Genomic DNA, 12,756 nt, shown 5'->3' with positions numbered 1-12,756 from the left:
AGCGACTCATGGCCTGAGAGGGAAAATTTTTTGATTGAATTGAATTTTCAGTCAATAGACTCCTATGGTATTGCTAAATGACACATTTTCTGGAAAGCTAACTACATGTTGTTTTTCTTCTGTTTCATTGTGTGTGTTTGTTTGGCTTTGTTTTGTATACTGAAAGCTGCTGTTTGCCCAGGTTGTCACTCCTGTTCTGACAATGTACCGTGGAGGTGCTACCTGACATGACAGCCTCTTTCCTCATGCACATATCAGAAGTAGGTTATATGACTACAGGTATGTAAGGAAAGTATGCCTGAATTAGATGAGATCTAGACCAGGACACTGTGGTATAAACACTGGCTTGCAGTGAGGGCAGTTAGCTTAATTTCCTATAGGTATGGAGCAAAGTCCCACAGCCTGGTGTGTTCAATAAGACTTGTCTGCTGTCCACCTACCTTGCAGTCCTCTGGAGCTGCTGTCTGAACCCTCATCTTCACTATCTCTGTCTTATGCTTTGATCTAGAAGCTTATTTACATTCTTCATCTGTCTCAGGACCATTCATATCTTTGTGACAGAACTGGAACAGTCTTAACTCAAAGTCCCTGTTAAGAAAGGCATGCACTCAAATAAGCTGAATTTCTTCTAACTTGTATCTGACAATTTAGCCCCCTCCTTAAGCATTTCTCCTCTATTCCCCAAAAGCAGTACATAATAGACATGGAGTACCTCAGGTGTTCCTTTATAGGTTTTTTTTGCTATGTCTCTCCTTTCTTAGATAAAAGTCCCAAGCCTGGAGGATCATGAACTTGTTGTGCAGGTGTCACTGAACAATCTGAGTTGATTACAAATATTTTGGATGCTCTTCTTAATGAGAAGTAACACAAATTTGAAAGACATACTAAATACATAACCATCTGTCAGGATGTTAATATTTTTAGCTTATTGCTTATGAAATTTTTATATTCTACCTTTTGTCAATTTTGATAAAAGAAAACTAAGTTGAGTTTGAGAAAATCCAATGTTTCAGACCCCATATTTTTGCTGTTTTCAAACAGACCCTTAACTTTGCTGGCAGTTGAGATCTCTCCCCAAACATAGGATACACTTAAGTTTATTCAGAGAGTAACATCTGAGATTGGCCAAGATATATGCAGTATACAGTTTGCTAGACAACCCTGAAATCACTCTCAAAACTTAAGGGAAAAGTAAAAAAGAAATTGCTAATGACTTGTTGTTGTTTTTCTCTAGCAGAATGAATGTTTCAGGAACTAACTGCTAGATTTGGAGAGAAAGACAAATAAATAAGTATGACAATATGTCTCTATATCCACCTGTTTCTTAGCATCTGTTTCTTATCTGTCTCTTATCTTCAGAGAAGCTCTGCTAGCTGACACGATAATCTTCACAGTTAGAGAAGACGATTCATTTTTAGGAAAATCTAATTGTCCAAATATTTTTCTAAATAGGAATTTCTGCTTGGGTTAGACACTAAGAACATATTCAATCCCAGTGCAGCCACTCATATATGTTGAAATTCTCAATTTCTACTGTTAATTTAATCAAGATTATGAATTGCTACAGGAGTTTTAAATTCAGCATATAAAATTGCATTCTATATAATGTTGGAATTACTTAAAAATAACAAATAATAGCAGCTTAATAGCAGCTATTGGTCAAAACCAAGTTGGATGAGGATGGTATCGTGATAATTTTGGAGCAGGTGAAAATCTATTCCAAATTCACTATTCGCAAACTCAGATGCCAAAATTCAGAACATCAAAGTCTTGTGTTTAGATGCCTACATCTTTACAGATTTGTAAACACTAAATGCCAAAAAAAACCTCTTATTGCAGTCAATAAGACTGTGCATGATGAGCATCTCTGACTGAATCCAATACTAAGGTATTTTGATGATTCCTAAGGCCGAATGGAAACCTCAGACCTGCTGTCTTGTGTATTACCTAAGATGGAGTGCCAGATTCAAGGTTTTTTTCTTCCATTCCAAGTCTTACACTATTTTGAATATCACATTCTACGTCTTCTAGATTCAAATTTTCCGCAATTTACCAACTCTCTGAATCCAGCTTCTAACCATGGTGACAGCAGCTAAGAGTCTTCTCTGAGATCTTTTATTTGCATTTATTCTCACTAGAGTCACAAATGAGCATATAATAAAAGTCTTCTTATAATAAACTGTCTTCAATTCTGTTTTTAACTTTACAGCTATTTTTCATCTCACCTAAAATTTTTAAGAATGTGGCATTTTTTCCTTATTATGTCTGTCTGCTTGTTTTATTCATGCTGACCTTTCTAATATAGGCAAATACTAACTTCTTGTTGTCTTGATCCCCTCATCAGTACTTGGATAGCAGTATATTCTCCAGCTAGATTTAGTCTTTCTGTATGTTATTTGATGATGTTTTCTCTTTTTTTCCTAAAATGTTTTTAGCTGTATCTCTAACCAGACCTCTACTTCTTTAAGTTCCTTGTTCCATTCATACCTGCCCTTGCAAGCCAAATTCTCTGTTTTATGCAATCCAGTACAATTGACAGGACAGAGACAAGTGCTAGAGAAACAGACAATACTGTATGTGACCTACTCTCATATCTCTTTCGAGAATAAATCCCAGATAATCTTGCTAAGTCATCCTTAAGAAAGTAAATTGAGACAAAGCCTCAGATGGCAAGACTTTTGGCAACCTTTGTGTTTTTGTCCAAGAGGTAAATGACCGTCTGTGCCTGCCCATACAGGTCATAGTCACCATTATTCCATAATTGAAAGTGAGAAATTCATTTTTTGCTTTTAATATCACATTTCACATTCTTGGCATTCTGCTTCTGTACTTAGCACCTGCCTACGTTCTTAACAACCTCCTATTTCTTCTGTTAGCTTCCTCTTACTTTTCAAAGCTATTTTTGCTATCTAAGAAAGTTATTTTCAACTTCCATACTTTTCACCTTACCATGATTTTCCTGTCACGCTCGTTGGCTTTTTACGTTAATTCCACAACATTTGCCTAAGTGCCAAAATCTCTTACAGCGCATCAGTTTGTAATAACACTAACTGGACAATAACATGAGTGTACTCACTACAGCAGACATTCAGAAGAAAGAAGCCTTTACTCAGCTGTTACATACAGATAATCTTGAACATGTGTATCCCTTCATATCTGGGAAATGGTTTGCTCTTTATAGTCTTTTTAATTTTTTTTCTCCTTGATACAAATTCTTTTTATGCTTATCTCCTCTTACCTCAGTGCTTTTTCTCTCTACTTTTCTTTCTGTTCCTTTTATTTTTTTTGTTGTTTATGATAAGCTTTAGATTTATTCTATGGAGAATTCTCCTATTTTTAGGTATAATTTCCTGTCATTTATCTTAGCTGTATCTTTAGATTTCATTATTACTGTGGGGTAATACTTCAATCCTCATGTAAATGCTGCTATACAGAATCGTTTTCTTACATATTCATATGGGCTTTAGCGTGAATAGTTTTAAGTAAACATGCTAAATCTTTTCTGTAATAAGAGAGAAGTTACCCTGTCAGCTATCTTGTGGATTAGGGTAAAAAAAAGAAAAAAAAGAAACAGGCAAGTATTTCAGAATTCTTAGATAACCATCTTGGTGAGCAAAATTAAACTAAGAAAAAGAAGAACTGATGTAATCACCCTGTTTTTACTCTGTCCCTCACTTAACACAGGGAGATCCCTTTGACCTACTTGCCTTCCACGTTTGCCAATATTCCCATTTCCCCAAATACCCATTAGCACCAGAAGCACTTCCTATCTTTAGTCGTAACTGCTCCATTCCTAGGACATAGCAGCAAAGTAAGCTGCAAAGCAGAAGGCAGAGAGCCTTCATTTTGTGACAACCGCTAGCTTGGCAGCAAGGCAGAGGGAGCTCAGGTGCCACCATCATATTATATGTGAGTTCTTTTCATGTCTTCCTCCTTAAGCTGCAGCTGTTTCCTAAGCTCATTGGACAAATTACAGAACAGCTAACAGCCACACTGTTTTAACTTATCAATAATGAAAAATGAGCTGGCGCTGTCAGGAAATGCATTTGACATCTCAGCTCCGAAGAACAGGAACTCTAGGCTCCCTGTATAGATACAATGGGAAATATAATCATTAGTAAACTTAATTTATTTTATAGGCAGAGTTGGCAGTGTGATTCCTTCTCAAGATTTTCTGGCATTTTCCTATTATGAGATTCTGCTTTTAGGTGTCTGTATCAGACAAACATGATTTGTTCAGGCTGAAATAACCCAGTGCAGGTATTTGCCACTACTAACACAATCTCTTATCTTTCAGGTTGCATTCAAATATTTTTGAAAAATATTGTGCCTTTAAAATCATTATAAATAAAACCATATTCACATTAGGAAGGCATTGACTCACACAGCAAGAACAGTATATGGTATATGAGGAATTCTAGCATGGACCCACAGCAGCTTTGTGCTATCTAAAAACAGATGATTAGGTGAAGCAGGCAAAGAGTAGGATGGGAACACTGAGGAAGGAATCATTAATGAATTCAAAGGTGGATGGGCTATGGCTTGTGCAAGGGGAAGACGGCATTAGTTAGATATTTTCAATTCTTGTTTTTCAGAATACAAGAGAATACTCCTAGAGCTCAAAGTACTGAAGAATAATTGTGTTTTGAGGCTGGCCTTCAAAGCAGCCTGGGGAGAAAAAGAAATTAAAATAACAGATGTACCTTGTTTTCTCAAAACAGAGGAAGCAAAGCGGTTGAAATGTGATATTCTTCATCTACACAAAAGTAAACTAAGAGATTTCTTATTACTTCTACAAAAATCCATTGAGTTCTATAGGGACAGTATCAAGAAGAACTTTGCATCTCTCCACTGGTGTATCTGCCCCATTTTGTCAGAATACGAATATTTTACACCAACAAAATAAAAAGATAGGCCAAAAACCTAAGAATTTTAGGAGCTGTTTGAAAACCGTTTACTCGTTTGTGCACGCCTTGCAAAGAGCCTGATAATTTGACTTCTAACAGTTTTTTAAAGGATTAGAGAACAGAGAATTCTCTTTGGGCAATATTGTGTGCTTTATTTTATTTGTGGGTTTTGCATTAGAAAATCCTTCAAGATTTTGAACAGCACTTCAGATGATCTGCAGGACAAGAGCCTGAAATTAGCTAGCACAATGGAATCAATATCAAGCAATATTTTCTTTCTGCAAGAAATTCAGTCTGACAGAAAAGAATAAAAGCAGCATAAGGAAGCCAAGACTCTGGCTAAAAAGCCGGGCACAGAAATTCCCTGTAAAGCAGTACAAATTAGTTGATGTCACCAGAGCAAGAAAACCATAGTGACAGAATAAAATGTTATCCAGGTTCCAGAATACTTTATTATCACCACCTTAGGTCACTAAGCTTCACAAGCTATATCCATCAAGTTTGATAGCAGTATATATATACTCACAGCTGAAGCTACAAGGTGCAGTGCTTTAATGTACTAACGATTTACATTAAGACACCTGGGTTCAAAGTCAGTTTATGACAGGAACAGAATGGGTTTGTTGGTCTCAGCCTGCTCTCTAGTGGACAACTGTACATTAACCCAGTCCTGAGAAGAATCCCAGGAATTAGTTTTGTTGGCCAAGACAGAAGGTGAAATTCATATTCTCCGAACAACATTATTCAGAATAAAAATAAACCATGTTCTAGTATTTTCTGTGTTATTCTGAAACACTGTAAGATGAGATGTTTCCATCAGCATCTCTTACATAATAAATTCGGTATTCTTGTTATCAGAATTTGAAAGGATACAACAGAAAGGGAAACAGCACAATGGAAGGCAGCAAAGGCAATTAGATGCTTCCATTTTAGGAGAGAATGAAGATGCAGTGATATGCTCCTATTAAAAACATATGATATATGTCACCAGGTAAAATTCTTGTCTTTACTTACTTTTCTTTCCCAATACAAGACAGGGGAGAAATTGACCAATAATAACAGTAAAAGAATTTTTGGTCTTGATATATAATTAAGCTGTACACTTGTTTCTGAAAAAATGTGTTTGAGACAAGATTTAAATATGACTAAAAAAAAGACTATGCTTTTATATCAATTTTGAAAAAGCAAGAGTTTGATAGCATTAAAATACATTAGATAGTATTAAAATGTATGAGGGCTATAAACTCTCATGATTCAGCATATAAAACACACTTAAAATGCCTAGAGCACGGGAAGAAACTACACCCGCAGATGTTTTATTTCCTTAATGCATCCCATACGGTGGTTATGCTCACTTCAGCGGGCAGGCGGTACAATGCTGGAGTCTTAGATTTGTATAGTCTGTGGCATTTCCTATGCTTCCAGGGTAAATTCCTCAGTGACTCATTTGCAGAAATCAGCTGCGAAAAATTGTAGGAACTCTGACCCCATTTCCCCTTACATTGCTTAACCTTTTATTAGTCGAGAGAATAAAACTCATTGATATGTAAGCATTTACAATTACAATCACATGCCAATGTCAAATGCAAAGTAAACACTGACTTAAAAGTTTCCTCTAAATGTGTTTTAATATAAAAAAATAAAGATTTCACTAACTTATATTATAAATATACCAATATATTATTTATGCTATATATTATATAGTAACACATGTATATATTATGTATTAACACTCCGATTTTTACAAAGTCTTGTGCTTTGTCCAGTCTAAGCTGACCATCCCTTCATGTTTCATCACGTTGTCTACCTCACTTATTTGCAGGAATGTTTGAACACTTCTACATCTTTCTAACTTACATTTCAAATTCAAGATTACTTTAAAATTCAGTTCTTATCCACATGTGGTTCACCTCGCGGACTGGCTGCTTTTTGCAGCACTTACATGGCTACATGTTTTCACACAGCTTAAATAAAAATAAAAATTAAAAAAAATAGCCATTCCCTGAATTAATTGTATTATTCTGTATCCAAATTGAGATAATATTTTTCCTTCTTTCTTTTCTTTTTAACAAGAAAACAGTTGTACAAAGAAGTGTAACTCCAGATATGCATTTAAAGGGCAACTTATCAACATTCATTAACACTGATTTCCATTGTTTTCTCAGTTGCTGACTATACTATTAGTTATCAAAGCTCTTCTTTCTATTTCATAATTATCATATCTGATTATTTTTATTTCCAATCTTCTGACATTTATATATTTTACTAAGAGGCTGAGCCAGTAAATGCTAGTGTGAAAATGGGAACTGTAGCTCTCATTTATAGAAAAACGTCCTTTCTACACCTTGTAGTTAAAAAGTGAATTCGAACTACTTTCAAAATGTAAACAGAGTTGAATCTGAAAGTCCCTCAAATCACGAGGCAAATGAAGAAATAATCTACCAGGAAATGGATCTGACTCATAATTTCTGCATATGTGAAGATGACAATATGTTTCCATGAGTAAATTCTTACTGCAAAATTATGTATTTATGGAATAGCTTGACAATTTCCTCGAATGTAAAAAAAAATAATTAGAAATGTTAAATAGGATCTAAATTTGTCAAGCGTAATTCAGAGGAATGAAATGGCTAAGACTCGTATAACTTCAAAAGAATCTGAATTATGCATTTAAATTCAGACTTGTGGCATGAACCAAGATAATTACCAGAAAAATAGCAGCTTTTGCATTCAATAACAGACATTATATTGAGTTTGTCTATTTTTTTGACCTGACAAATGGAAGATGACGGCTGCTGAAATGAGCTGCAGATCAGATAAGAACTACTATGGTCCATAAGCGCTAGTGCTTTTATTTCCAAAGCCTGAAGTCAAAAGGAATATTAATACAGCTATTTATATTTAGCTAGTAGTAGTGTATCAGGTAGCTAGTAAAGTAGGTTTCCTCATGGAAGCAGTCTTCTGTTTCCACTTGGCATCCAACACAGCTTTCTAAAAATGTTTTTCCGCTCTATTCTCCTGATAATTCAGCAGCAGTAGGGCCAAGAAAACCCTGTCAGTAATACCGACTGCTTGCACAGAAATTCTGTTGTACTCATGACCACCTGCTGGCAAACACTAATGCACAGAACAAAAATAAGTAAGATGTGCTATAGCTCAAAACGGATGTGCTGGAAAAAGGATACAGCGAGTGCACTGATAAACGAGTAAAGCACCATAATTGTGGTCCTCACCTCTAGAGAGCAAAAGAAAATAAAAAACCCCAATATTTAAGCTATGCAAGAACTTAATCTTGATTTTTTATCTTATAAAAAAGTTTCAAAACTTCATTTTCTACAGAGCAGACTATGCATATTAGAGGAGGAACACGCTGTAACCATGACTATATATATTCCAGGGATATAAACCACTGAATGACAGCTCAGGATCAGCCAAAGCTGATCAAAGCCTCAAGAATCTTATCTCCCTAGCTTCTGTGAGAGCACACTGTGACAAGTTTATCTCTTTGATCCCAAATTTAGAATATGTCAGAATGGCTTAATCCTACATGTTTATTTTCACATTTGACTATTTTTTTAAAATTAAAGTGCTAGGCAGGACTCAAACTTTCAATTTCCTCACCGGTTGCCATCATTTGGAAAGTGTCATGGCATGGAATACAAGTTGTAACTTCTGGATCGCAGCTTGCTCTCAGCTCTTCTGTGAAAGATTTCTGAATGAGGTTGCAGAGATACGTGAGTAGTAAAGATGCTTAGAAGCCTAGAGAACCAGTATGGAAAGTGTATGAGAAGAATCACAGTCTGTTCTTATTTTTACACTTCATAATTTTTCAACGCCATTGATTTTGAGTTATATTTCAACTTCACCCTTCCAACATGATACAGATTTCCTGGCCTGGATGGCCAGTTGCATTGTACTGAAAGGCACAGTACACCTGAGAGGAGCAGGACATCACCCTGCACAGCAGGCTTTCCCAATAGCCCGATGGGAGGCTGAGTTACCTGACCCTAACCCTGATCCACTGTGGATGAGAGGAGAGCCCTTTATCTTCCCTCTGCACAATCTCATTATCATTCACTGGAATTGTCAATATTTACTACTGCAACGAGGCCTCAGAACCAAGCTATTCCCTTCTGCTGATCCTATGTGTACAAGTCTTGTGAAACAGTTGGGTCAGTGAACAGGCACTGTGAAGAGTTCTCTTTGCTAGCTTAGCAGGGAAGCCAGAGGAATGTACATCTACCTAAAGCCTTACTGTGCAAATCATCACCCTGCTGTCATTTTAGACATGATGCCAGACAAGCCTAGTTACTCCCCACTGCCATGGTCCCAAAATGGCAGTAAGTGTGCCACAAAAATGCAAATAGGACAACTGTTCAGCAAAAGCTCTATTGGTATGAGACAGAAGTACAAGACAGCTGGATGCATCATAAATAAGTGTAAGGGGACAAAGCAAAGGGAGGTAAGAGCCCAGAAAGTCCTGGAACAGCACGTACACATATGTCCTCAGTTTCATTCCTTTGTTCCCTACAGACACAGCTCTGAGAAAGGGAACCCTGCCAGCAAACTCCTCCAGCAATACCTAGAGAAGCTTACGGTCAGGGAACAGTAAGGAGCTTACTCCTGGGCACATCCTCCCTACTGTTTTATTTTAATTCAAAAGAGAATAACAAAGTAAGAGACAAGTCATTAAACTAAGGACAGCTCAGTCTCAACTCTGTACAGGGAACCTACGTAAGGATTTGTATTAGAAATACATACTTTCTCTTGAGAAGGACTTCAGAAAGGGCTAAAGGAAGCTCATGTAACTAATCAGCAGGGTAAGTGAGGCCGTTAGAAGTAAAAAAATACACCTTTGAAAATGCTGAAGTCATTTTCAAGGGACAGAACAAGAAAGAGTTATAAACTCTGTCAGGTTAAATGTGAAAACATAATAAGGCAGACCAAGAAGCATCTGAAGAATAACTAACAAAGGAATCAAAACTAATAATCCTTTTCCCACAAAATACATCAGAAGCAGGAAACTTGCCAAAATCTGTAGGACTAGCTAATTTTCAGGGCATAACAGAGCACCCAGAGAAGACAGGGTCGTTGCAGAGACGCTAAGTGAACTCTGCATTGGTGTTCATTGTGGAAAGAACTGGGAAGTTTCTGAAACCAGACCCCTTCTTGGCAGGGGACCCATCAGAACATCAGTCTGAAATTGGAATTACTGTAGAAGAGATTACGGAATAAATAGATAAGGTGAAAATCACCAGGATTGTATTGCATTCACTCCAAATTTCTAAAGGAACTCAAGGATGAAAGAGCTGAATTACTCACAGCAGGGGGTAACCTATTGCTTTAAATTGCCTGGCTTCTGGAAGGAAGCTGATGTGACATCAATTCTTTAAAAAGGTTCCAGAGAAAATCTGGGGAATGGTGTAAGCCTGACGTGTATTGGGCAAATAACTAGCAACAATGATAAGGAACAGAATTAGGGGACACCTGGATAGATCTGTTTTATTTGGAAAATTTTGAGTTCTCCCGAGGAAAGCACCAACTTACAATTCTGATAAAAGCATTTCAGTGCATTTAGGTATAACCCAGTAAATACAATTTTGCCAATACCAGTAAAAGACCGGAGACCCTGTAGTGACCTGACAGTGCAGAAGCCCCTGGGTCCATGCTGGTTCTGACTGGAGCTGATCTGGACTTTTTTTTTTTTTTTTTTTTTCACTATATGACTATTGTCTAGTGGTCAAGTGGCTATTGGCTAACTGGATTGAGCTTGACTGTGGATATTTTCATACTGTACAAGCCTAGCAACCCTGCTCTAACAATAGCCCTTTACAAAGGTCTGAAGGAAGCTGTGGAGCAAATTTCAGATTTCAGCAATGAGAAGATTGTAGACTGTAGTGAGAAAACCCAAGCATACTCCTGCACTGAGGGGAAAGAAACATCAGCTATGAACATGAAACTCCTCCCAGCAGAGACATGGAAGGACAGTGACTCCTAACAGCCCCACTTCTGATGCAGTCTTTTTAAAGAAGATGGAAGTTGTTGACCCTAGGATCCTTCAGGACATACAGAAGGTGAGCACAGCTCCAAAGAAACTGAGCAGATACAAGCCAGTTTATATACAATGATTTTAACTGTATTGTTAAAGTTTTCTTCCTGTGTTAATGGGATGATCTGTAACAATAGATTACTAAAACATTAATGGGACTAACAGTTCATTCTTATCTCCTCCTTTAAGGTACAATCCCTTCTGCCCATAACAAGTTTAAATGTAATACGAATCCAGCCTGATGCTATGGCATGGATAAATAGTTGGTTAAAAAGACAAAAGAGAGAGCATGAGGGTAAATGGTGAGTTTTCATAGTGGGGACATTACAAGTGAAGATTCACAGTTGTCTGTCTGAGAAGTGTTCTTCAGTATATTCATAAATTACTTGGAAATGAGAGTCAATAATGAGATTACTGTGTGCTGGTAATAACACAGAATTTATCATTAGAAGGTCAAAGGTTTATTGTGAAGAATGGCTTAAGTTCCAGAGACTGGTGAAGTCTCTAGAACAAACTATGTCTCATCTTTTAAGGGTATGAAAGAGTATGCCAAGAAAGATGTGCACCAGTCCAAGATTACGTGGAGAGAAATGTCAGCTCTGTCCCTTCACTGTTTTGCCTCATGGTTACAACTACACCTACTGTGGTACAAGAAGCTTTGGGCTTGAATGGTTCAGAACAATTGTCATTGTTGTTCCAGGGCCAAAAAACCCCACAAAGCAATGGTAGGACATGTCAGCCAATGTGGAAAAAGCGTTAAGTCACATAAATGGCTAGAGAACCTGTCCTCTAACCTACAGCCTAACCACCCATTTGTGAAGTTGGTCATAGTGGTCAAGTTTATGGGACTATATGGAATACAGTTATATCCCCTCAATATGGTGAGTCACAGGAACAGGCCTTGCTCTGACTTCGTACAGTCAAAAGGGAAGATGCTCCCATTTTTCTGTTTCTTTATTGTTGTTCTTTAAACTCTGTATCAATTAATGAAGCACAAAAAATGAAGTATGAGATATGTGAGGAAAAAGTGTTGCTATGAAAAGTCTATATTGTCCTTAACATGCTCACAGAACTTTCAGTGAAATCAAAAGAATAGCATATGGCAAATGTCTCCAACCAGACTTCTTTTCACCATGAATCCCTGTTGAATTCACTGGGCTCTTAATGGCAAAGAGTTTTAAAGGAATTCCACTTCTAAATATATAACAACCTAATAAGTTGGAACAAGAATTCTTTCTCCATCAAATTTAATGGGTACTTTCTGAATGTAATGTGTTTGTGACACTTTTGCAGGCTTGTATTTCCTTTGTTGTCTTCACATTGCTACAGAGTCACACCCCAGAGTACTTTATGAAACTATAATTGATGTAAAAACTTCACTGATTTTTGTGTGTAAAATACATGTTTCTGACATTTAGAAGGTATGTCTTGATGGACTCTGCTTTGTTCTCTATTAGGTTGTCGTTCCTTTCTGTTCTGTGAAATCGTATTTTTTGCACTGGGTACCATGCCAAATACATTGCTTTATGTTATATCTCTCAGAAAATATTAAATAATGCTTATTCAATTATGGCAGGTATCTAAAAATACAAGACAAATATTTCTACATTGGTAAACTGCCCAGACTCTCCATGTAAATAGAAGCTTTAATATTTCAGCGTATGGATTACCAAAAGCTTGCCTGGTGTCCCTGCCCACAGCAGGGGTGTTGGAACTAGATGAGATTTAAGGTCATGTCCAATCCAAACCATTCTATGATTCTATGAAAATGAATATAATGCATAACCAACCTGCATAATA

At 36.9% G+C, this 12,756-nt stretch overlaps 1 protein-coding gene across 6 annotated transcripts in view; it reads right to left on the bottom strand.

The window, feature by feature from the left end:
• Positions 1 to 12,756, bottom strand: part of DCTD (dCMP deaminase) — a 54,403-nt gene that overhangs the window by 21,621 nt on the left and 20,026 nt on the right. Inside the window, exon 1 of one of the 6 annotated variants that reach the window (XM_090138916.1) lies at positions 441 to 588. The exons of the other annotated variants lie outside the window; for them this stretch is intronic. The gene's annotated coding sequence lies outside the window, so the exon portion shown is untranslated. Of the gene's footprint in view, positions 1 to 440; positions 589 to 12,756 lie in introns of those variants that run through there. 6 annotated transcript variants of the gene reach the window in all.

Source organism: Phasianus colchicus, chromosome 4, assembly GCF_987193195.1.
Source record: "Phasianus colchicus chromosome 4, bPhaCol1.hap1.1, whole genome shotgun sequence".
In the NCBI taxonomy this organism is placed as follows: Eukaryota; Metazoa; Chordata; class Aves; order Galliformes; family Phasianidae; genus Phasianus; species Phasianus colchicus.
This window is presented reverse-complemented; position numbering and strand designations above follow the sequence as displayed.